Raw genomic sequence first — 26,544 nt, 5'->3', positions numbered from 1 at the left:
ATGGACAGTCCTTCAAAAACTAGAAATTGAGCTTCCATGTGACCCTGCAATACCACTTCTGGGAATATATCCAGAGGATGCAAATAAACACAGTAGAAATGACATTTGTACCTATATGTTCATTGCAGCACTGTTCACAATAGCCAAAATCTGGAAACAACTCATGTGCTCTACAACAGATGACTGGTTAAAGACACTTTCGTAAATCTACACAGTGGAATACTATGCAGCTGTTAGGAGAGATGAAGTCATGAAATTTGCTTATAAGTGGATAGACATGAAGAGTATCATGGTAAGTGAAATGAGTCAGAAAGAGAGGGACAGACATAGAAGGACTGCACTCACTTGTGGAGTATATAACATAGCTTGAGGCTGACACTCAAGGACAATAGATACAATGGCCTGGCGGATTGCCCCATAGCTGGAAGCCTGCCTCATGAGTGGAGGGGAGAAGGCAAATGGAATAGAGAAGGAATCACTAAGAAAATGATGGCTAGAGGAAACAGTCAGGATGGGAGATATGTGATGAAAGTAGATAATGGACCAAACATGATGACCTCTCAGTACCTGCATTGCAAACCATAATGCCCCAAAGTGGAGAGTATGGGGAATATTGTCTGCCATAGAGGAAGGGGGAGGGTAGAGAAGTGGGGGCATACTGGGGAGATTGGTGGTGGGGAATGTGCACTGGTGAAGGAATGGGTGTTTGATCATTGTGTAATTGTAACCCAAACATGAAAGCTTATAACTTCCTCATAATGATTCAATGAAATTTAAAAAAGAAAAAAAATAAAAATGATTAGACATAGGTAATTTTTTAAATTTAATTTTATTAGTGACAAACCATGAGGTACAGTTGTATACTTACAAATGTTTGTGCTTGGGTTTCAATTATACAATGATTAAGTACCCATCCCTACACCAGTGCCCATTTTCCACCACCACGAATTCCAGAATCCCTTCCACCCCCATCCCTCCATCCCACCCTGCCTCTGTGGCAGGGCATTCCCCTCTGTTCTCTCTGTCCTTTTGGGTGCTCTGGTTTGCAAAAGAAACATTGAGTGGCAATCATGTTCGGTCTAGAGTCCACTGTCAGCACGCTTCTCCCATACTGGGAGGATCCTCCCAACACCTTTATTTGGTGCTCCCTTCTCTATTTGAGTTGCCTTTTCCCCAGCATGTGTGGCTGGCCTCCAAGCCATGGAGTAAACCTCCTGGTACTTATCTCGGCTATTCTTGGGTGTTAGTCTATTATTTTATTACTTTATGTTCCCCAGATGAATGCAATCTTTCTATGTTTATCCCTCCCTTTCTGACTCATTTCACTTAGTATGATACTTTCCATGTAGTATCACTTGTATGTAAATTTTATGACTTAATCTTTTTCTAACAGCTACATAGTACTTCATTCCATAGATGTACCAAGTTTCTTTAACCAGTCATCTGTTCTCAGGCACTCATGCTTTTTCCAGATTCTGGCTATTGTAAAAAGTGCTGCAATGAGCAAACAAGTGCAGATGTCACTTTGACTATACATTTTTGCCTCTCCGGGATATATTCCCAGGAGTGGTATTGCTGGGTCAAATGGGAGCTCAATTTCTAATAAAAATATGGAATGCTTCATGAATTTGCGTGTCATCCTTGCACAGGGGCCATGCTAATCTCCTTTGTATTGTTCCAATTTTAGTATATGTGCTGCCGAAGCAAGCACAGACATAGGTAATTTTGTTGCTCATCTTATCACTCAATTTTATGATATGTACCTTATATTAAAAGTTTTTCTCACTTTCTAAAACATAAAGATGCTTCTTTTCTAATTTCTCCAGAAGAACAAGAGCTTCCAGTGCTGAGGTGGAGAAGCAATGGCAGAAGGAAGCAGAGTTATAAGAGCTAGGATTATTACTCAGCTCAGATCTGTGCTGTGTAGGGAATCATGAATCTATGTGGGGAAATCTACCTGCTGCATATTTAAATCATGATTTGCTGTTTGTCTCCATATTATATTACTAATAATGATATGGATAGTAGCAATATCTATGAATCTAAATACTCAATGTTATGAATCTATGAATTCGCAAAATATGAATCTAAAGACTTAATGCTATGCTAAGGAACTCACTAATGTGTTTTTCTTGCTTTACTATACCTGATATAAAAAGAGTAAGACAGATAAGTAAATAAAAAGCCCAAAACTAAGTAATTTAATAAAAAATTCTGGAAAATCAAACTAGCTTTCACATCTCCTTGCTATTAAATTCTAGAATTGCAAGGAATAATATTAATAGTAACTAGTAAAATAGGTAACAAGTTGGTGGCTAGATAAAGATAGGAAAGGCATAAACCAGAATCCAGAGATATAAAAATGAATGATGTATTTTGTTAGCATATTATGACTGCACAGTCAGTATTTAGAAGGAAAGAGATAAGTCAATGTGATGTAAAAAATAGGAAGCATGTATAAGGTATAGTTTAGTCTACACTAAGAAAATTGGACCCCATATTTATATATAATCACCTATGGTTTATATGCAAAGTAGAAAAACATGAGCACATGTAGTATATCCTTTTTCCTAGGGTACATGAATGTTTAGAAACACTTAATAGCAAAACAGAGGGCATAGAAGACAGATGAAAGGAAGGTTAAGGAAATAACAACATACGAAAGGGAAAGAGAAGACACTAACACTTACCAGACAATGTTAATCAGGGAAGCTGTATGGCCTCTTTGGAAATTATGCTCACTCAATTTGCACTTTCAAACCTTGAGTGCAGGGCCTAAGTGAAACTACAATGCGTAGGGTATTCGCTTTATACACAGCCAACCCAGGTTCAATCCCAAGCATCCCATATGCTTCCCACAAACAACTCCAGGAGTAATTCCTGAGTGCAGAACCAGGAATAACCCCTGAGCATTACTGGGTGTGATGCAAGAATAAAAAAACTTGGGTCAATGTAATGCCCATTCTATAAGTCAATTTAAATTTCAGAGAAGTAGAACTGAGTCACAATAAATAAATAAATAAATAAATAAATGACACCACTGTTTGACACAACTAATTAAAGTGATTTATTCCACTGAGGTATAGGCAGTATTTCTTTCCAGAATAAAATGACCTTTGTCTGGCAACTTATCTTTTATTAAGCAAAAATTATGATTTGTTAGATGAAAATAATAAAGTTATAAATCTCTGATTTGAATCAGAGAGAATGGTTGCGAAAAACAATGCAAGATAAGAGGTAGAAGAACATGATTTTTAGAGTGGATATGTGGAAGAAGAGGAATCAACTCTAAGCAAAAATGTTGATGTAGACTCTGATAGGAGCCCAAGCAATAGTAAGGCAGGTACAGCATTTGTGTTACACACAGCTAATCATAGTTTGATCACGAGCATACCTTATGGTCCCCTAAGCAATACCAGGAGTGATTCCTAAGTGCAGAGCCAGAAATAATCCCTAAGCATCACTGGGTGTTTCCATTCTTTCTCCCCACCCTCCCCCAAACAAGACTATGATGGCCTCAAACACTAAAAATATTTTTTAAGATTGACAATCAAAAGAATATCAGGTGTAAGTAGGTTAGGGGAACTCAAGAGTCATTTTAATTTCCTGAATATATAAGGAGCAGATACAAACTCATTATAAGAGTTTCAAGTTAAGTATGAAATAGGTAAGTGTAAGATAAAGAGAGAAATACCTACCCATCCAGAAAACCTGGAATCTAAGATTCTCAACATTCTGACTTATTTAAGAGAAAATGGTGCAGTCATCGCTAAATGCACTTCAGGACTACAAAGATAGTATAGGGTTAAGGCATCTATATACAACCAAGGTGGGTTTAATCCTAGCCTCAACCTGGTCACCCAGCACAAAGCTTGTAGTGGTAAAGTGGCCCCTGAACTGGTGGTTCAAAAGCATAGATGTAATTCAAGTTATATTTATTTTAGTATCAAAAAAAAACGTTTACTAATTAACACCAAGGCTTCAATAGGGAAGATATTGGGAATAGTCAGGTTGATTTGCCAAATAGCCAGAGCATAAGACAACCTCTAAATGGCATGGACACTCACCCATACTTGATCACATTTGCTTTCTCTCAGAACAAGGTAATTCATTAAGAAAGTATTAGTCCCAAGTCTTGCATTTTCATTAGAGAACCACCCAAAGTTTAGATGTATTTTCAATTTTTTTTCTCTTTTTTGAGAGTCATACCAGGTAGTCATCAGGAGTGAACTCTGGCAGTGCTCAGACCATATGCAATGGCTTAGCTAGCATTTTCAAATAAACACATACTGCAGCTACTTTATTTGTGTTAACAATACGATACAGATACATTCCATTATTTTTAATAACTCATCCACTGTGTATATTAACAATAAATTTAAATACTTTAAATTTATTGTTAATATACATATATCCATAACTAAATTGATTATTAGTGAAAATTAGTGAAATTAGTGAAAATATGACAAAGTTTTGCTTCAACTTCCAGAAAAGAAAAGATAAATTCAAAACTATTACATTTAGTCTTCCCATTTATATATGTTTTCCAGTAATGGATTTCAGACAAAGGGTGAATTTAAAAACTAAACAAAAAGCACTTTATTTTTGTAGTGATCTTAGTGCTAATATAATTATATATCCTTTTTTGGTATATAAAATATAGAAATTAGTTTATAATTTCTTTGTTCTCAAAGCCTGGCAAGTTACTTGTGACATTCGATACGCCAAAATCAGTAACAACAAGTCTCACAATGGAGACGTTACTGGTGCCCGCTCTAGCAAATCAATGAACAATGGGAGGACAGTGCTTATAATGTTGTATCAGGCACCTACAATATAGCATATGTTGCCAAGCATGTTACAAATTTTACTAAGAAACATTTAGATATCATATAACATCATTTTAATAAAGTATTGAGATAAATAAAAATCTAATTTCTGAAAAAGGAAAATCCCAGGATGTAGTTCCTAACAGAGTTATTCTTTTCAATAGATTTTTCCTGTTTAGTATATTCTAAAATTCTTCTTAGTTAGGAAGCAGTAGAGGCCCTCCCGTTTATCATCGATTTGCTCGAGCGGGCCCAGTAACGTCTCCATTGGAGACTTTGTTGTTACTGTGTCTGGCATATCGAATACTCTCGGTAGCTTGCCGGGCTCTCCGAGAGGGGCGGAGGAATCGAACTCGGGTCGGCCATGTTGGCTGCGTGCAAGGCAGACGCCCTACCCGCTGTGCTATCGCTCCAGCCCTAGTTAGGAAGCAGTAAACACTTATATTGAATTACTTGCTACAATGCTCTTTTGAGCCAGATTTCTAGCTCGAGTAAAATATTTTAGCAATACTGTTCAGTATCTCACTAAAAAATCAGAAGCTTCAGAGAAAAATTGTACAATTTTATAAGAAAAATTGAATAAGCATAGTAATTGCAAGGTAGTGATCTCATTTAGATATTGAACTCATACCATGAACAGTTCAATACTCCATTAAAGAAAAACCAAAGAATTTTTAAACTAAAATAGAGAATTCCCATGCTGAAAAGATGGCAGGTAATGTCATCTGATCCCCTTACCACTTGGACTATGGCGGTTGACTACTCAGTACATAAGTATCACATCTAGACTGCACTCAAAAAGAGAATTGCAAGCATGGGGTGACTTGAGATCTAGCACAGCACTGAAGTCAGGAGACAATTATATATGCATTGAAATGCTTTCTCTTTTGCAAAGATTGAAGGATTTAGTGTGGTAATATATTCAGGAGCACTCTGAACTCAAAGTGGAAAAGCATTAAGAGAAAATTGTTATTAGTTTCCTTCTAGGAAGCAAACGCATGTACCCTGATTCAATGGCTAAGACTAATAAACATAATTGTAGACTGCCACTATAGCAATTTTCACTCAATGCCAACAGCATGCTGATAAAAATTTATTTCAGAGTAAAATAAGAAATAGAGAGCAAGAAAGCTCTTAATTGTAAGGACTTTCTCACAATTTTTTGATTTTGTAGACACATGAACATAAAAGAATGTTAAACTGCATTGCAATTTGCTAGGTGAATGATATTAGGCAAGTAGATTATTGCCCTGTTTATTCATCTGTCATACATTATAAAACATAAATGACTATTTTAAATATTAAATGTATATGAAACACCAAGCTGTTTGCCTGAAATATAGTAATTTCTCAACATGCAAATAGGAAACTACAAAAGAGAAATACAGCCCACAAAAATATATAGTAACACAGGAGTTTTGAAACTTTAAAGTTAAAAAATTTGCAAAAATAAATCACTTAAATGAAGCATGGAAATGACTAAGGTGCATGCCCTTTACATATTACTTTGCTTTATAATTTATCAGGGTATTTCATTGGCACTCCTTATTTTTTAAAGGGGTAAAAAAGAGTGGAAAATTACAAAAAATAAAAAATTATAGAAATATAGAATATTACCGTAAGGAAATTGTAGATATGATTGATACTATCCATTTACTCGGGGGGTGAAAGTGGGGTTCCCAAGCAGTGTTCAGGAATGTGGTTCAATCCAAGGACCCAAACATGTGATGCTGATCAGATCATGTAGTGCTGGGGCAGGGATGTGGGTGGGGGGAGGATTGGTAGCAGGTGGGGAGAAGATTGGTAGCAGGTGGGGAAGTGGAAGACAGATGGGTCACAAACTCCAGAGCTGTACTGGGTGATACTCACAGGACCATGAGGTGTTGGGGACTGAATTAGGGTAAGCTGCGTGTGCCTTAAACTCTGTACCATCTCTCTGTTCCATGGTATTATTTAGTTAGAAATAATGTTACAAAAAATATTAGACTTCTTTCTTCATGGGATTTCAATTAAATGATTACTTAAGATTAAATTACTTGGGGCCAGAGAGACAGTTACAGTGGGTAAAACACTTGCCTTTATGAGTTTCTCAAAGTGTGTTGTTTGGTGAAATCCTTGAGGATTCCTAGATGCTGCCCTTACTGCATTAGCACTTTTTGACTATGAAGTCTGGAAATAACTATTTAAAAGACGATTCTCATGGTAGATGTATATGTTTATTCTGTAAATTGAGAATGACTTCTAGCTAGTGCTCTTTCTCTCTCCCACTTTCCACCCCTACACATTACTCGTTTTTCCTTCTGTCTTTCTAGAAACAGCAATTTAAAACATTTTATTGAGACATTTTATTGAGACATTTTATTGAAACATTTTAATGAAAAGTATATGAGGATTAACTCTTAAAATGTTCTTCACTAGGCATTCTGAAACCCAAGTGAAAAATGAAGTGCTCATGACCTAAAACTGATTAAGTTTTGGTTTTCAGACCACACATGGTGGTGCTCAGATCATTCCTGGTAGACTCAAGGGACTATATGATGGAACTCGGTTTGGCTGCATGCAAGGCAAGTGCTCTATCTTCTGTACTATCTCTCAGGCCACATAAGATTTGGATATGTTTCTTTGAACAGAGTCCTTGCTCTGTGTGACAGGAAGAATTGATCTAAAGGCCTTACTTCTGCACAGCTGTAGGGCGTTTGCCTTGCACGCAGCCAACATGGCCGACCAGAGTTCAATTCCTCTGCCCCTCTCGGAGAGCCCGGCAAGCTACCGAGAGTATCTCGCCCGCAGGGCAGAGCCTGGCAAGCTCCCCGTGACGTATTCGATATGCCAAACACAGTAACAACAAAGTCTCCAATGGAGACGTTACTGGGCCCGCTCAAGCAAATCAATGAACAACGGGAGGGCCTTTACTTACTTTACTATTTTTCCAATAGTTTTTCTACAATAGCTATTTTTTCCGCAAAAGAGCTATTTCAAAATAATTTTTAATAAGATATATGGATCTTTCTATGATAAGACACTTCCTAGTTTATTTACTTGCATATTCAACATATATTTGGTAAGCACCTATGAATCACTTGTCCCTTTGATATAAAATAATCTATTAATTTTATCCTTGTTAAGATCAGTATCTTAAGACCAATATCACCAGAAAAAATATTTAATGAAAAAATAAAAGGTAAAGGTAAAGGCCCTCCCATTGTTCATCGATTTGCTCGAGCAGGCCCAGTAATGTCTCCATTGGAGACTTTGTTGTTACTGTGTTTGGCATATCGAATGAATGAAAATGAATGATATGAAATGAATGAAATGAATGAAAAATACAAAACTGTTATATTAATCTGGGAAAAAAGAGTCTTTTCTCTTTTATTTACTGCTCTAATGTAAAATTTTCTTCAAATTAATTCCCCCAAATAACATCATGTATTAATAAAGAAAGCATTTATAAGCCTAAATCATATTAATTTTTTCTCAACCATTAATGAATATTCTAATATGTAAGCATATGGTTTGGACTCAAGTGCTTCCTTTCTGAAACAGTAATAGTTTGACTAAATTCAATGAACAAGTATTAATATCTACTATGTGTTGGACACCTGACAGAAAATGTATAGAAAAAACTGTTCCTATAGAACAAAACAGTCCATATAAACTTATGTGAATTCAAAATTAAAAACTGGGCTGGAGATTTGCCTCAAGTGGTATATTAAGTGTTTCACATGTGCAATAGTGCAATACTCTGGGTTTGTTCCCTCAATAAGCAACCATTTCCTCCTGATCTTACAAGTGTGACCCTAGAGTCCCTGGACAACTACTGGGAGTGGATGTCTCTCAAAAAAAAAAAAAAAGAAAGAAAAGAAAAAACCTATAGAGTGACAAGGCCAGAGTTATAGTACAGCAAGTACGGTGCTTGTTCTGCATGCAGCAGACCCAGATTCCAATCCTGGTATTCCAAATGGTACCCCCCCACCCCAGCACCGCCAATATTAATTTTTGAGCTCAAGAGTAAGGCCTGAGCACCACTTTTGTGGTTTTGTGGCAAAAATAAACAAAAAAATTAGATTGATATCTGTATTCACACTTAACTTTCTTTGTACAAAGTTGTTTGCATGACAAAAATATATAGAAAAATACCTTTATAAACTACCTTTTCAAATATAATCCACCCATCTCTTGTCAAAAATAACCTATAGATAATAAGAACAATATTTTGACTATATTACTGATATACACTATATTATACATTTACTATATATTTATTATATAATAATAGGTAATACTTTAATAATATGTTACTATGATTCTTTATTATGAATATTTTGTACTCATATATCATATGAGGTATAATATCATATCCAGAGTCTCACACAAAGCATGTACTTTACCACTGAGTCATATTCGCAGTCAAGATATTCTTTATTTCATTTTTAAAACACTACTCAAAAAGTGGAGAGGTTAACTTATTCATTTTACAATGAGAGTAAAAATTATTCTTTTATCAGCTTTCTACTTTTATAAAAATTTATAAAATTCATTAAATTTAGTGACCAAATCTTAGTGAGGGACTCATGCTTAAATAAAGGAAGTCTTGCTCATTGTTTCTCTTAAAAACAGAATTTCAACAAATAATTTCACACATCACAAGAATCTCTAAACAACACAAGATAGTAAAATCACTTTAAAAGTTGCTGAAATCCTTCTGGATTGGTAAACTGTTTCTATATGAGTTTGATCTCACCCTTGATTATATCTTATAAAATTTTCCCCCTACAATAGTATTTTCTTTTTTTCATAAATTTTAAAAATTTTATAAATTTTTCCAAAATAATTTTTTACATTCAATATTTCAACACCAATCCTAACAACATTATACCTTCCCACCACCATTATTTCAAATTTTACACACCACCACCTAAGCCTGTCACAAAGGCAGATAGTAAATAATTTATTTTGTATTGCTTGTAATGAATAATCAACTAAAAATTATCCAAAAAAGTTTCCTTGAAGAGTGGGACGGGCATAGAGGCGCAGCTCTAGGCAACAAAGCTGAACGACTCCAATTCCAACAGGTACAGCCTGCCCCCAAGGGCCTGGGTCCCTCTCTGGGCATGCTCAGCTAGAACCAGCCCTTAGAAAGCCGGTTTTCAACCCCTGATCTACGTGGGACGGGCACAGAGGCCCAGCTCTGGGCAACAAAGCTGAACGGCTCCAATTCCAAACAGGAGACATTCCCAACTCCTCGCCCAGTGCCAGGGACTCTTTCCGGAGGCGGCCGCGAAATATTTTCCCACTACGTATGCCATAGGAACCATAAGCTACCTTCCTAGATGGAAACTTCTCTATTTTAGCTCAGCCGCTAGAAACACAGTAGCCAATAACTCATAAGCCTATCTTAACTCACACTGCATATCAAGCAGAATAGTAACAGTGAACCTGAAGGACTAAACCACACCTCTCACAATGGTAAAGCAACACAAAAGCCCACCAAACTTTCATATTGAAGAGTCTAGCCCAGATGACACCAACAGTACTGTAGTGTTAGACAACCTCTCTGACAAGGAATTCAGAAGGGAGCTACTTAGGATGCTTAGGGAATTAAAAGAAACAATGGAAAGCAATGCCAATAGAAGACAAGAGGATCTGAAGGCAGAAATGAGGAAAATGCAATCAGAAATGTCAGACCTGAAAAATCTCATAGGCGAATTGAAAAGCTCAGTGGAAGGCCTCAGCAGCAGAGTAAGAGTGGCTGAGAACAGAATCAGTGAGCTTGAAGATGAAGTTCAGAGACTCTCCAGAAAAGAGCAGAAAATGGAAAAGAGACTCACAATTCGGGAACAGATGGCAAGAGAAGATCGTGATGAAGCCAAGAGGGGTAACATAAGAATTATTGGAGTCCCAGAGGTACAGGAAGAAAACCTCGATGAAGAAGAAACTGTCAAAGACATCATTGCTACAACATTTCCAGAGCTGAAGAAAACTTGTGACCACATTCAGGAGGCCCGAAGGGTACCAGCTAGAAGAAATCCGAACAAAAATACCCCAAGACACATTCTGATCAAAATGACCAAAACCTTAGACAGAGACAAAATTCTGAAAGCAGCAAGATCGAAGAAAGAAATCTCTTACAAAGGAGCATCCTTAAAATTCACAGCTGATTTTTCTGATGAAACCCTCATGGCCCGAAAACAGTGGTGGGACATAGTAAAAAAACTCAATGAAATAAATGCCTCCCCCAAAATACTTTTCCCAGCAAGACTCTCATTCATAATAGAAGGAACAACACACAGTTTCACAGACAAACAACAGCTCAGGAACTTCATAGACTCAAAACCATTGTTACAAGAACAACTAAATGGGCTACTTTAAGACAAGAAAGGCCCCTCAAATACACCAAATTTTAACAGAACAATGGGACAAAATCTCATAACAATAATCTCTCTCAATGTCAATGGGCTAAACACACCAATTAAAAGACATACAGTGGCAGGATGGATTAGAAAATTGAACCCAACATTCTGCTGCCTGCAAGAAACGCATCTCAATAGTCAAAGCAAACACAGACTCAGAGTCAAAGGCTGGAAAACAATCCTACAGGCAAACAGCTCCCATAAAAAAGCTGGGGTAGCCATCCTTATATCAGACCACATCAATTTCAGAGTGAGGAAGGTCATAAGAGACAGTGAAGGCCATTTCTTATTGATCAAAGGATCTGTACAACAGGAAGAACTTACAATAATAAATGTATATGCACCTAATGAGAGACCAGCAAAGTACTTAAAACAACTACTCATAGATTTGGAAAAAGACATCAATAGCAACACAATACTAGTGGGAGACTTTAACACTGCTTTGTCACCTCTTGATAGTCAACCAGACTCAAGCTTAGCAAGGACATACTTCATCTGAGGGAAACAATGGAAGAAAGGGACTTAGTAGATATATACAGGACACTTAATCCACAAAAAGCTGAATACACATTCTTCTCAAGCGTACATGGAACATTCTCCAAGATAGACCACATGCTGAGCCACAAAACATGCCTCCAAAAAATTAAGAAGATAGAGATTGTATTGACAATCTTCTCAGACCATAATGCGCTGAAATTAGAAGTAAATCACATACAAAAACAGAAAACTAAATCAAACACCTGGAAATTAAACAGTGCACTATTGAACAACGAGTGGATTAGACAGGAAATCAAAGAGGAAATCAAAAGATTCCTAGAAACGAATGAAAATGAGAACACGAGTTACCAAAACTTATGGGACACAGCAAAGGCTGTGTTAAGAGGAAAGTTTATAGCTCTACAAGCATTCCTCAGGAAGGAGGAGCAAGCACACATAAGTAACCTAACCTCACAGCTTAAGAGCTTGGAGAAGGACCAAAAAAAGGAGCACAACCCGAACAGGAGAAAGGAAATAATAAAACTCAGAGCAGAGGTTAACGAGATGGAAACCCAAAAAACAATCCGAAAGATCAATGAAACCAAAAGCTGGTTCTTTGAGAAAATTAACAAGATCGATAAGCCTCTAGAAAAACTCACAAAGAAAGGGAGAGAGAAAACCCTAATAAACCGAATCAGAAATGAAAAGGGGGTCATTACAACAGAAACCACAGAAATTCAGAGGATCCTCAGGGAGTACTTCGAGAAGCTTTATGCCACGGAACATCAAAACCTCGAGGAAATGGATAAATCCCTAGACTCCTACAGACTCCCAAGGCTGAACCAAGAAGACCTGGAATACCTGAACAGACCTATCACCATCAAGGAAATTGAAATGGTAATAAAAAGTCTCCCCAAGCACAAAAGTCCTGGCCTGGGTGGATTCACTAGTGAATTCTTCCAAATCTTTAAAGAGGACTTACTCCCAATGCTCTTTAAGCTTTTCCACGAAATTGAAATATCAAAAACACTTCCGAACAGTTTCTACGAAGCAAATATCACACTGATACCAAAAGCAGACAGAGATACCACAAAGAAAGAGAATTACAGGCCGATATCCCTGATGAACACAGATGCAAAGATCCTCAACAAACTACTAGCAAATAGAATCCAACTACTCATCAAAAAGATCATACACCATGACCAAGTAGGATTAATCCCAGGGATGCAAGGATGGTTTAACTTTCGGAAATCAATCAACATAATCCACCATATCAACAAAAGAAAAGATAAAAAGCATATGATCATATCAATAGATGCAGAGAAAGCATTTGATAAGATCCAGCACCCCTTTATGATGAAAACCCTAGCCAAAATGGGTATAGAGGGGACCTTCCTCAACATAATTAAAGCCATCTACCACAAGCCTACAGCAAGCATCATCCTCAATGGGGAAAAACTGAGAGCCTTCCCTCTAAGATCAGGGACGAGACAGGGATGCCCACTCTCTCCACTGCTGTTCAATATAGTACTGGAAGTACTTGCAATAGCGATTAGGCAGGAAAAAGATATTAAGGGCATTCAGGTAGGAAAGGAAGAAATCAAGCTCTCACTATTCGCAGATGATATGATACTCTACTTAGAGAACCCAATAACCTCCACCAAAAAACTCCTAGAAACAATAGACTCGTATAGTAAAGTTGCAGGTTATAAAATCAATACCCAAAAGTCCATGGCTTTCCTATACGCAAACAGTGAGAGAGAAGAAAGCAACATGAAAAAAACAATCCCGTTCACAATTGTGCCCCAGAAAATCAAGTACCTAGGAATCAGCTTAACTAAGGAAGTAAAGGACCTGTACAAAGAAAACTACAAAACACTACTTCAGGAAATAAAAGAGGACATGAGGAAATGGAAAGATATCCCCTGCTCATGGGTCAGGAGACTTAACATTGTCAAAATGGCAATACTACCGAAAGCATTGTATAAATTCAATGCAATCCCTATAAGGATACCCATGACATTCTTCAAAGAAATGGAGCAAACACTCCTGAAATTTATATGGAACAATAAGCCCCCACGAATAGCTAAAGCAATTCTTGGGAAAAAGAAAATGGGAGGAATCAACCTCCCGAACTTCAAACTGTACTACAAAGCAGTAATAATTAAAACAGCATGGTACTGGAACAAAGGCAGAACTGCAGACCAATGGAACAGGGTTGAATACACTGACATCTCCCCTCAATCATATGCTCATCTAATCTTTGATAAAGGTGCAAGTAATGTGAAGTGGAGTAAGGAAAGCCTCTTTAATAAATTGTGTTGGCATCACTGGATTGCTACATGCAAAAAAATAGGCTCAGAACTCTGCCTAACACCATGTACAAAAGTAAGATCAAAATGGATTAAAGACCTCAACATCAGACCAGAAACCATAAGGTACATTGAAGATAAAGTTGGCAAAACCCTCCATGACATTGAAGCTAATAGTATCTTCAAAGATGCCACGCCACTGGCCGAGCAAGTGAAAACAGAGATAGATAAATGGGACTATCTTAAACTAAGAAGCTTCTGCACCTCCAAAGAAACAGTGACCAAAATACAAAGACAGTCTACAGAATGGGAAAGGATATTCACCGAATACACATCTGACAAGGGGTTGATATCCAGGATATACAAAATACTGGTTAAAGTCCACAAGAAGAAAACATCCAACCCCATCCAAAAATGGGGCAATGAAATGAACAGAAACTTTCTCAAAGAAGAAATCCGAATGGCAAAAAAGCACATGAGAAAATGCTCTACATCATTAATCATCAGGGAGATGCAGATCAAAACCACAATGAGATACCATCTCACACCTCAGAGACTGGCCCACATTCAAAATAACAAAAGCAACCGATACTGGCATGGATGTGGCGAGAAAGGGACACTCCTTCACTGTTGGTGGGAATGTCCACTGCTTCAGCCCTTCTGGAAAACAGTATGGACGATTCTCAAAAAATTAGAAATTGAGCTCCCATTTGACCCAGCAATACCACTCCTGGGAATATATCCCAGAGAGGCAAAAATGTATAGTTGAAGTGACATCTGCACTTGTTTGTTCATTGCAACACTCTTTACAATAGCCAGAAACTTGAAGAAACCTGAATGCCGAAGAACAGATGACTTGTTAAAGAAACTCTGGTACATCTACACAATGGAGTACTATGTAGCTGTTAGAAAAGATGAAGTCATGAAATTTACATACAAGTGGTACAATATGGAAAGTATCATGCTAAGCGAAATGAGTCAGAAAGAGAGGGATAGACATAGAAAGATTGCATTCATCTGGGGGATATAAAGTAACAAAGTATGAGATTAATACCCAAGAATAGCTGAGATCAGCACCAGGAGGATTACTCCATAACTTAGAGGCCAGCCGGGTATCCTAGAGGAAAGGGCAGTTCAGATAGAGAAGGGAACACCAAATAAAGGATGTTTGGAGGATCCTCCCAGGAGGGGAGATGCATGTCGAAAGTAGACTATGGACTGAACATGTTTGCCACTCAATGCCTCTTTTGCAGACCACAACACCCAAAAGGAGAGAGAGAACACAGGGAATTGCCCTGCCACAGAGACAGGGGGGATGGAGGATGGGGGTGGGAGGGATATTATCCATGGTGGTGGAAAATGGGCACTGGTGGAGGGATGGGTATCTGATCATTGTATAATTGAAACCAAAGCAAAAAAAATTGTAAATCTACAACTGTAAAAAATAAAATAAAATAAAGGGGGGAAAAAAAGTTTCCTTGAAGAAAAGTGCATGAAAATGCAGTCTCATAAAACTTTGAGAAAAGTACAACTCTGAAAAAGTTTAAGAAGTCAATTGTCAATAAATATCAAAAGTTTAAATATCTTCAAACTTTTCATAGTCTCTCTCTCTCTCTCTCTCTCTCTCTCTATATATATATATATATATATATTTTAAATTTAGGCAAAGAACCTCAGAAATTTTAGCTACCTTTTTCTCAGCTTATTTGCCAGTTTCCATTTTTCTTTTACTTTTTCTTATTACTTTGGATCACATTTTTAAATAGCTTTCTTGAAATGGTTGGGATCAGTAAAATGTCAAGAAAATACTATTGTAGGGGCTGAAGTGATAGCACAATGCGTAGGGTGTTTGCTTTATGCAGCCAACCTGGGTTCGATTCCCAGTATCCCATGTGGTCCCCTATACACTGCCAGGAGTGATTCCTGAGTGCAAAGTCAGGAGTAACCCCTGAGCATTGCAAGGTGTGACTCAAAAAGCAAAAAAAAAAAAGGAAGAAAAATAAAATACTATTGTAGGGGGGAAATTTTATAGATATACTCAAGGGTGAGATCAAATTCATATAGAAACAGTTTATCAATCCAGAAGGATTTCAGCAACTTTTTAAAGTGATTTTACTTTCTTGTAATGTTTAGAGATTCTTGTGATGTGTGAAATTATTTGTTGAAATGCTATTTTTAAGAGAAACAATGAGCAAGACTTCCTTTATTTAAGCATGAGTCCCTCACTAAGATTTGGTCATTAAATTTAATGAAACTTCCTAGGCAATTGCAATCTGCTAAAGGATCGTCACATGGTCCTGGGAGAGAACAAGGCTCTAAAATCTACAACTTTATTTCCACTCTTAGTTTAATAACTTCTCTTAAAACAATTTAATCTCTCTGCTCCCAAATGTCCCTTCTCTTCTGAAGTCCTCCCTCCTCTTGCGTTCTAGCTGTCTGTAAATCAGTTCTCTCTGATCTATTCAATTCCCCTGCCAGATAGGAACTAAGATTTAGATGGAATATAAAGTTCCCAATTTCCCTGGTTCTGTCTTAAAAGAAACAATTACTAATTGTCTATTAGAATATTCCCTATAATTTATAATATGGAGTGTCTCAGCTCATAGAAGTTGCCTGATTTTTTTCTAAATTCAATTTCTCTTTAATCTAATCTGTTTTCAGTTCTCCATTTGCTTTACCAAAATAACTTTAAGGACACTAATTATTTCTATTTTGTTAAATACAATAACATTATTATGTCATTCTTAAAAATTTCAGCAAAACTTGGGGCTGAAGTGATAGCACAGTGGGTAGGGTGTTTGCCTTGCACGCAGCCCACCCGGGGATCAATTCCCAGCATCCCATATGGTCTCCTGAGCACTGCCAGGAGTGATTCCTGAGTGCAGAGCCAGGAGTCAGCCCTGAGCATCGCCGGGTGTGATCTAAAAAGAAAAAAAAAAAATTCAGCTAAACTCAAAATTCATACCTTTGTTGATGTCTATTTTGGGGGTATGAGAGCTAGGAAAACACTGTACTCTTGGTATTTTAAATTATTCTCTATATCAATATCTTTGAGAACTCAATAATAAGTTTATTCACCAAAATTACATTAATTGTGTATTTTTCCCCCAGATTAGTAGCTCATAGCCTTTGCTATATTTGTTTGGGGTGGGGGGGGGGAGATTCTCTTGTTTTTTGCTTGGCCCTGTTCTCAGAAATCACTCCTGAATAACTTGGGGGACCATATTGGGTGCCACGGATCAAACGTGGGTCAGCATATGCAAGAAAAGCACCCTACTAATGATCTCTCAGGCCCTCACTTTACCTACTCCTTAACTTAAAAACTTTAGAATGGAGTTTTTCATGGGTTATGTAGTCCAGTGGTGCAGTGTTTGCCCTCAGTATCTGAAGCCCTGGGTTCAATCCCTGATACCACAAACAAAGCATAAAAACAAACTAGCTCCTCACTACTGCCTTCCCACAGCCCTTAATAAACAATAAAAAAAAATATTTCAAATTGTTTCCATAGAATAGGATCCAGAAAGTTTTTACATTTCTTCAAATAACCTTAGTATGAAAACAGTATTAGAAATCACTGTCTAATGTTAATTATGAGTCATCTATATGTGTAGCTTCAAATCATTTTTGAAAATTAACTGATTCCTGTTTGATAACACATCTATAAAGATAAAGATGAGGTCTAACAGTGAGAGGAGTGAGAACAGTTCTGGGATACAGAATGAATCTGGATTATAGATACATATAATAAAGAAACAGATATCCCTGCCTCTTTCACATCTTGAAAAACTAAAACAATAATAATAATTTTAAAAAACACCTGGGACAAGTCACTCAGTTCTATTTCCTAAATATTTCCAAAATATACACCATTTATCCATCTTCCTTTTCACCATTCTAACCTACCATTGTCCACATCCACCTTTAATAATGAAGGCTTTATCAGAATAACAATTTTCAATGTTTTCTGTATTGTTTCACTTTCAACTAAAAAATTCCTATTATTTAAAGAATAATTAGTCACCTATTTTGTATAACAATGTGTATTATTTTAATTTCAATCCAAAGCATAAAAAAGGTATAAAGATATTGGCTCTGTTTTGCATGTATCACTGTATCACTGTATCACCGTCCTCCCATTGTTCATCGATTTTCTCGAGCAGGCCCAGTAATGTCTCCATTGTGAGACTTGTTGTTACTGTGTTTGGCATAAAGGAATAGTATATTTTAATATAATAACAATAAAAATGTTTACCTAATGTTTTTTGTCACTCAATTACTTTTCTCTGTTGTAATTAGTTATATTCTTTAATTTCTAGCAGATCTGTAAGGCAATTATTACAACTTTCCTCAGTTTATAGAGAAGAAACCTGAGAAGAGAGAAATTACTAGTCCAATATCATGTGCTAATTGAAAGAGTAAACAAGTTTTCAGCTCATATATGCCCAGATATTAATCCTGAATTCCTCACCACTGTTTTTGCATATATGTCCAGATATTAATCCTGTGTTCCTCAGCACTGTTTTGTACTTCTTTACTTTCCACTTAATCCTTAAAATAAGAGATTGAAATTCCCATTATAATAATGTCATCTATGATAAAGATGTTGAGCTTATTAATTTCAGAGTTCCGAAGCCAAGAGAGTGAGATTGAAAAATATCACATTGTTATTAATCTATATCAGTCGAGAATGTCATTGATTTTGCAGATTTATCCAAATATCCTTTATATAATTCCTGTACTATGTAAATTGGTTTAGTCAAGGTAAAAGTCATAGTAACATTTTTATTTTTAAATTTCGTATCTTTGGCAGCCTCCATAACCAGCATGAATTGTACTTTGCATTATAAATACTTAAATAATAAATTTTATTATTTAACAATAATGTTTGAGCCATACCAAATGGTGTTGAAGGGCTAAACCTTGCTCACTCAGAAGTGACCCCTGACAGTGCTCAGCAAACATTATGTGGTACCAGGTGACTAAATGAGTGTAGCCACCTCAGCCGCATGAAAGGTAATAGCTTTGCTGCCTATACTATTTCTTTTGCCTTTTATGTGTGTTTGAGTGGGGTGGAGAGTGGAAAATGTGCCAAGCCTGGCAGTGTTCAGAGCTTACTCCTGGCTTTGTGCTTAGTGGAGAGGTGAATTGGCTTTGTGCTTGTATATATATAGTGTGAAAAACAAGTTCTGTAGGACTACTGGGTAAATGAAGAGGGACATCAGTAGTATGTTCCTAGTCCAATATAGATTTTTAAAGTGTATTGTCTCTATGCTCGAGCGGGCCCAGTAACGTCTCCATTGGAGACTTTGTTGTTACTGTGTCTGGCATATCGAATACTCTCGGTAGCTTGCCGGGCTCTCCGAGAGGGATGGAGGAATCAAACTCGGGTCGGCCATGTTGGCCGCTTGTAAGGCGAACGCCCTACCACTGTGCTATCGCTCCAGCCCCCAATACCCTGCTACTTAAGCATTGTGAATCTCAATTAGAATTGTTTACACAAACTATATACAAACTATTTAGTTTTTAAATGTCTTCATTGAATCCACTGTGAAATAGACCCTTACAAAGCTGTTCATGATTGGATTTCAGTCATACAGTATTCCAAAACCCATCTCTTCACCAGTGTACATTTCCCAGCACCAGTGTTCCCAGGTCCCGACCATCACCCCCCATGCCTCAACCCCTGCCTTCCTTTATGGCAGGTGCTTTTATTATTCTTCATTTTCCTCAGATTGATTATTATATTTATAATTTTCTATTATCCACCATTCATGTATCCCATGCTTGCTACCTTTCTATAGCTATTGATTTAATGAAAATAAAATAATGAAAAAAATGTTGTTATCCGTCAATTGTTTTCAGATGTGGGATTGTTTGCTTATTTGTCTGGGGGCCACATCAAGAATTGCTCAGGGATTACTTCTAGCTCTGCACTTAGGAATCAGCTCTGTCAGGGTTAGGGGACCATATTGGGATATCAGGATCAAACCTGGGTTATTTATGTGCAAGGCAAGTGCCCTACTTGCTGTACTATCTCTCTGGTCCCTGTTTACAGAATTTTCTTATTACCTTCTTTTACTAAAGCAAAATTTGGGGTTTTTTGTTTCTAGAATAAAAATATATGCTTCACTTTTTTCACAAGTTGTATTGACTTAGGTGCATTCTCAGATGTTTCATAAACACTTCAGGTAAGATTCGGTTTAGATACATACTGATGTATGGTTCATTAGCGTCCACAAAAAGGGTTAAAAATAACGTGTTTAGTCCCCATTTAATCTCATCAGTGAGAATAAAAGTAAACATTCTATGTTTTGCACATTTCTTTACCTCTCTGTAGGAATGATTTCTATATCTGTATTTATTTCTTAAAATTAGCTGATTTTGTTTTCTGACATTCCATAAATTATCTAAATTATCAATATATAATAGAAAATACTGAAATATGGAATTTTTATAAGATACAAATGAGATTAAAACATCACATCATTAAGAAGTCTTATGAATAATTAATAAACTTCCTTATGACAAACACATTAGATGTTAATATCTAATTACCAGCATCATCAATAAATAAAAACACATAGAATAAATGTTAAAAATAGAGTAAATACCCCAAAATAATGTCTCAATTTACAACAAATAAATTAGGAATTCGTTGCTAGTATATGCAATAATGTCTCATATTATGTATAACTTTTTATCAGAAAACTTGAAAAATGAGGGGTTAGAGTGATAGTACAGGTAGTAGGGCATTTGCCATTCACACAGCTGACCTCGATTCAATCCCTGGCACCACCATATGGTTCCCATACATTGCCAAAAGTAATACCTGAGCATAGAGCCAGGAGTAAGCCCTGAACTCCAACTGGATGTGGCCCAGCAACAAAAAAAAAAAAACAAATAAAATGAATCTTGAGCTTTTGCATTTTGAACAAAACACTATTGATTTCCTTTGGCATTTTATTCTTATTCTGTAGTACAGACTGTAGGAAGCTAAAATCAGACAAAAGATGTGGTTCAGCATCAAAGTACATTCTTATATGCATGAGAGACATGATACCCCCCCCCACACACACAAATCACACTCACCAAGTCACATAATCAAGAAAGCTAGTCTATATTTTCAAGACTCCCTTGCTTGAGAAATCTGAAGTTGGTTTTGGGCTCTGGTAGTAATTTGTAAGATTCTTTTTTAGGGTTTAAATAAAAGTCCTGGAGAAAGGAGTAGCATGAACACATCCATTTTCAGATGTTGTAGTTCTATCAAGATGGCATGACATTTTCTCGATCTGAATCACCCTGGTACTATCCTCAAACCTAGGAAAGCCTCGATAACAGAAAATATATTGATAAATCCTGTGATTTGTATTTCACCTAGATATGGGAGATTTTGTTTTCCCTAAAACACTGCTCCAGTCTTAGTGTGGTAAACATTAGACTAAACCTGGGCGTCAGAAAGGAATTCCAGGGATCATGCATTTTCAAGCAACTCCCCATATATTTCAAATAAAATTATATTTAAGAGATGCTTTAATAAAGTGCCAAAATTAAAACTTAGAGAATTTAAACTACAAATTTTGGCAAAGTATGTACTTGGTTAAAGGCTATTTATTTTTGCTTGTGATTAGGCAGTGGATAATTAATTTATTTTCAATATTTGTTTGCCTTGCTATATGGAATTAAAGAGAGAGGGAAAACAAGAGTTTTTCTAACACAGGAAGAAATCACTGGGTATGCTGATTGTTGAAAAGTGTCATAAAGATCAAAGGAGAATTGATTAGTGATTTCTTTTGTTTTCACATAGTAAACAACTCTCACTGCTCATAAAAGTAATGGGTTATTACAAAGAGCTCAGAGACTGAGGGATATGCCTCAACAGGTTTAACTGGTAGGGAGTATAAAGAACTAAATAAAATGCGGGGGGGGGGGGACTGCATCAAAAATAAATGTTATATTTTATAGTTAAACTGATGTTAGCCCAATTCTCTAAGGAATCATGGGGAACTTTTAAGTCAACATTAAAACTATAATATGCTTTTGCTTCATAATTCTAGCTAAGAATTATTCTATTGCCAGAACTTATTCCAAGATGAAAATGTGGTTTTCACAATGCCTTGCTTCTCTAATATATAACAGGATAGAAATTAAAAAAGGTAGACTAAATATTTTTATATAGCAAAGCATTTCAGTATGTGATTCTTACTACACTGAGAAGAAAAAAGCATGCTACTTGTGATGGACTTAAATCATTAGATTGAGATTTCCTTCCTTATTTCTCCTTCAAGAAACTGACTTCTAAGAAGTCTTTTGAGTTCTTTTCAAACCAATATTTCAAAGTTATTGTGATGTCTGAGATCTAGATTTGGCTTAAGAAATTAAACCACTGAATTCAAAGATAGATCTAAATTTAGCCCAATATGTTTTCCTGGCTTTATATATGCCAAAAAACATCTGAGATTAATTGAGAACATGAAAGTAATGCCTGAGATCCTAAAATCATCAATACAGGTATCCAGTCCATTGAAGCAATGGTTAGTCATGGTGTAAGTCAAATAAATTGTTAGTACACTAAGTAATGGATGGAGGTATGTTGCTTAAGTTGGTATGATATGAAAAGTATAAAATATACTTTTTACATCCCTCTTATTCTGTTCCTGGAATGACTTCAAATGTTGACCCCAAGAGAGGTAACATAATGTTTGCTACTTGGAAATCAAGAAACAATGATAAATAACTATAGTAGTAGCCAAGAACAAATATTAAATATAAACCATCTCCAGAATATATATATATATATATATTAGGTTGACTATAAAGAGTATGATAATTAAATATTATAATACATTTAGCAAGATACAGAAAATATAGCATATTAAGTCAATTTGAGAAGTAGATAAGTAGAGTAAGGCTAAGATGCCACAATAATGAGGAGGAAAAGGATGACATTCAGATTGATTTTGTAGAGGAGGCAGCAAAGGATTTATAGCACAGATGCTTTCTGAGCTGAGTCAAAAAGAGGCTGGGAAAGGTAATATTTGAGGTAGAGGTGACAGCAGAATCAGAGATTCTGGAGACATCTAAGAGACTTAGCCATATAAGAACAAGGAACATGAGGATCTAAATAGAAGGGGAGTTGGCCTTGTGTAATATGTCAAATTTGAGAAACACTCTCTCATGTGTGTTGTATATAATTATATATATAATATATATGTAAAATTGAAGTAGTGCTTAAGATCATAAAAGTTTGATTTTATTATTTTTCTTTATTTAAATTTTGCTCACAATAGAGTTTCAGTTATTCAATGTTCAGTCACCATCTCCACTACCAGTGACCTTTCCTCCACCAATGTTCCCAGGTTCCTACCCACCATCCCAGTCTGCCGCCTTTGCAAGCAAAAAAACATTTACTTTATATTTCCTGTTACAACAAAATGAAAAATGGAATTATCAAAAAATAGATCAATGAGTAAATTTGTGATGATTTTTGTATCTCACAATGACATTACTAAAGCCATTGATGATTTACTGAGCTGTTTGGTTGTATTTTTGTTATTGTTTCCACTTATTGAGCTTGGTGAGGTTTTTTGACATTGTCCCATAAAATCTTCTGCAGTCCTACTGGGCTGTGAGTACTGTAAAATTTGGAGGAAGCATCACATGGCCATGTGACTGTGGAGGTGAACTATATATGTATACTGGAGGGGGTAGGATGTGGCTGTTGCTGAACCCATTTGAAAGGGAGGATCTACATGTTCACATTTCAAAAGGTCATAGAGTTTTCATCCATGACATTCATCTACCTGTGATGATTTGGCAGCTTATTGAGATTGTTTTTATATTTTTTAAATAAGAGTTATACCTAGCATATATTGGGATTACCAGAACAAACACTGGCAAAACTCTACCTAGAATGGATTAGCAGTAATTAGAAACAAAATCTAGTTCTGGCCTTAATGCACTCAGTAGGCTGTGGGGAAAGTATCAAGGTTATATCCAGAGATGCCCAGGGAAGGCACATAGTGCCTGGCATGAACCCAGGCATATCCTGTACTATTTGAATTAGCTTTCGCACCCAGTGTTATTTCTAAGTTGAGCAATTTTAGGGGCCGAGAAGAGGAAATCCAAGAGGAAGCAAAGTTTGAATTTAGTAACTTTTAAGCAAGCCTTCTCAGAATCTCTCAGTATATGTTACATATATCTCAATGTCATCAGTCATCTGAACTACAGCTACTCACTCCAGAGTGAATCCACAGGGGTCCATACTATGCAACCGTACCCAAAACTCTGGTTCTTCCCATCTCAGACAAAGCACAGGTATAGGGTATTGCACACTCAGAGGATGTCTAATAAGCCAGGGAACATCAGGTTGCTCACATCTTACATTAATGAATGGAAAACAGAACAAAGGAGGATGCCAAGAGACCACTTTTCTCTCCATTCCCTACTGTGATGGCTTCCCTGGGGTAGAATTTCTAGGAAGCTTTTCTGGAAGATATATTGCTTGGGTAAGCATCTTGACTGTCTCTCTAGGAGCCAGCCATGTAATATGACCTCGTATTTGCTTCTCATGTTATCTGGTCTTCCCACTTTCCAAGACGAGAGGATGCATGTCTATATCATTATAGTACCACTTAAGTCTTGACTCAGGTTCAATTTTCCAAGAAATCTCCTCCAAGAAAAAAGTAGAATCTACAGCAGAATGATCTAAATATTTCAGTCTAATTCATTGCAATTTATTTTGACTAAATGTTGCTCGAGGCCCCCGTTGATCGTCGATTTGCTCGAGCGGGCCCAGTAACGTCTCCATTGGAGACTTTGTTGTTACTGTGTTTGGCATATCGAATACTCTCGGTAGCTTGCCGAGCTCTCCGAGAGGGGCGGAGGAATCGAACTCGGGTCGGCCATGTTGGCCGCTTGCAAGGCAAACGCCCTACCGCTGTGCTATTGCTCCAGCCCGACTAAATGTTAATCATTATAAAAGAGACTCTACCTTCACAATACTGTTAGATGTGAAAGAGGTATAAAGGCAAATAGATCAAAGAAAGCATTCTTTGTGTTAGGAGTAAAAATAAAAATGCAGAAACAGGGAATACAAAGGAAAAACGGTCAATTCTCATTGTACATGAGTTGTAAGTGTGTGTCTTTGTGTAAAGATGGACAGGACCCAGAAAGTGACACAAACATTTTTGAAAAGAGTTAACTGCTGAGAAATGCTATACAATGTGATTCATGTGATTCAGAGATTGGTCCTCCAGATATTTGCAGCCTAGAGAAGGAGACAGATACATATTGTTCAATAATAATTAAATGTCACACGAGTCTTCCTCTCCTAACTACCAAGTCTTTTCCCATCTCAAAGCATTTGCCTTTCTCTGTGCTTGGAATTTGAGTATGATTGGTTTCCTGATCTACTTCATTTCACTTTTTACAAAATCACCTTTTATTTTAATGAATATCAACTTGGTAACCATATGAACATCTTAAATTTTTTCTTCCTAAATATTAAAATGTAAGTTTTAGGGGTAAAATAAAAGCTTATTTTATTCTTTGATATAATTTCTGCCACAGAGTGTTCAATAAATTCCAGTTGAATGAAAAAAACTAAATAACAAGATTATATAAATATAAATAACAAAATTGGAATAGAGCTATAAATGGGCATGTCAAAGACAATTAAGTAACCATATTTATATAAATAACAAAGAAATAGTCTGGAGCCATAGCTCAAGTTGACTGTGCACAAGGTTTGCATGCAGAATTCTGGGTTTAGTTTCTGGCAACACACAATTCCTGTAGTACTGCAGAGAAAGACCCCCCAACCAGAGACCTGAGAGTAGTCCCTGACTCCTGTCAGGTATACCCTCACTCTCAAATAAAGAAAACAAAAGAAAAAAAAGGTTATTTGAGAAAGAAATTTTTGGATGACATACAAAAATGAGAATTAAAGGAGCCAGGAATTTGAAGCAAAAGTGCACAGATGATAGACTATTCCCAGGAGAAGGAAGAACCTATGCACATGTGAAATCTGGAAGAGAGAGGAGCAAAGTGAGTTCTAAGATCTGAGGCACAATGAGCAGGGGGAGTTAGAGATCAAGCAGGAGAGAAAAGAAAATAAAATCAGGCCAATGAGGGAGCTAGTGTATATGGTTTTATATGACATCGGTTTATATGTTCATTGGTTCACATGTTATAGGTTTTTATCCTGTAAAACCACTTATGCATGTTATCAAGGGGAGTGATCTGATCATATTTAACCTTTCCCCCACAAAAGACTAGTGTCTTTTGTTTATTCCTGCAATGGAAAGATGAGGGGATAGTCAGAGCATTGTCTTTGTACATGTATGATCACATGTATGATCACTTGATCACTTGACATCCCGTTACTCATCAATTCACTCGAGCAGGCGCCAGTAAAGTCTCCATTCATCCCTGCTGTGTGCTAGTGTAGCCCAATGGCATCTGCCTGCTCCAGGAACAAGAAAAGCCTCAAACCATTTGTTCAGAGTCTTGATGAAG

At 36.6% G+C, this 26,544-nt stretch overlaps 1 protein-coding gene and 1 non-coding gene across 2 annotated transcripts in view; both read right to left on the bottom strand.

The window, feature by feature from the left end:
- Positions 1–26,544, bottom strand: part of ZNF804B (zinc finger protein 804B) — a 578,621-nt gene that overhangs the window by 455,048 nt on the left and 97,029 nt on the right. The window lies entirely within an intron of this gene.
- Positions 1,605–1,711, bottom strand: LOC130027830 (U6 spliceosomal RNA). The gene has a single exon (XR_008793057.1). It is a non-coding gene; the product is annotated as a U6 spliceosomal RNA (small nuclear RNA).

This window comes from Sorex fumeus, unplaced genomic scaffold, assembly GCF_029834395.1.
Source record: "Sorex fumeus unplaced genomic scaffold, SorFum_2.1 ptg000037l, whole genome shotgun sequence".
Lineage (NCBI taxonomy): Eukaryota > Metazoa > Chordata > Mammalia > Eulipotyphla > Soricidae > Sorex > Sorex fumeus.
This window is presented reverse-complemented; position numbering and strand designations above follow the sequence as displayed.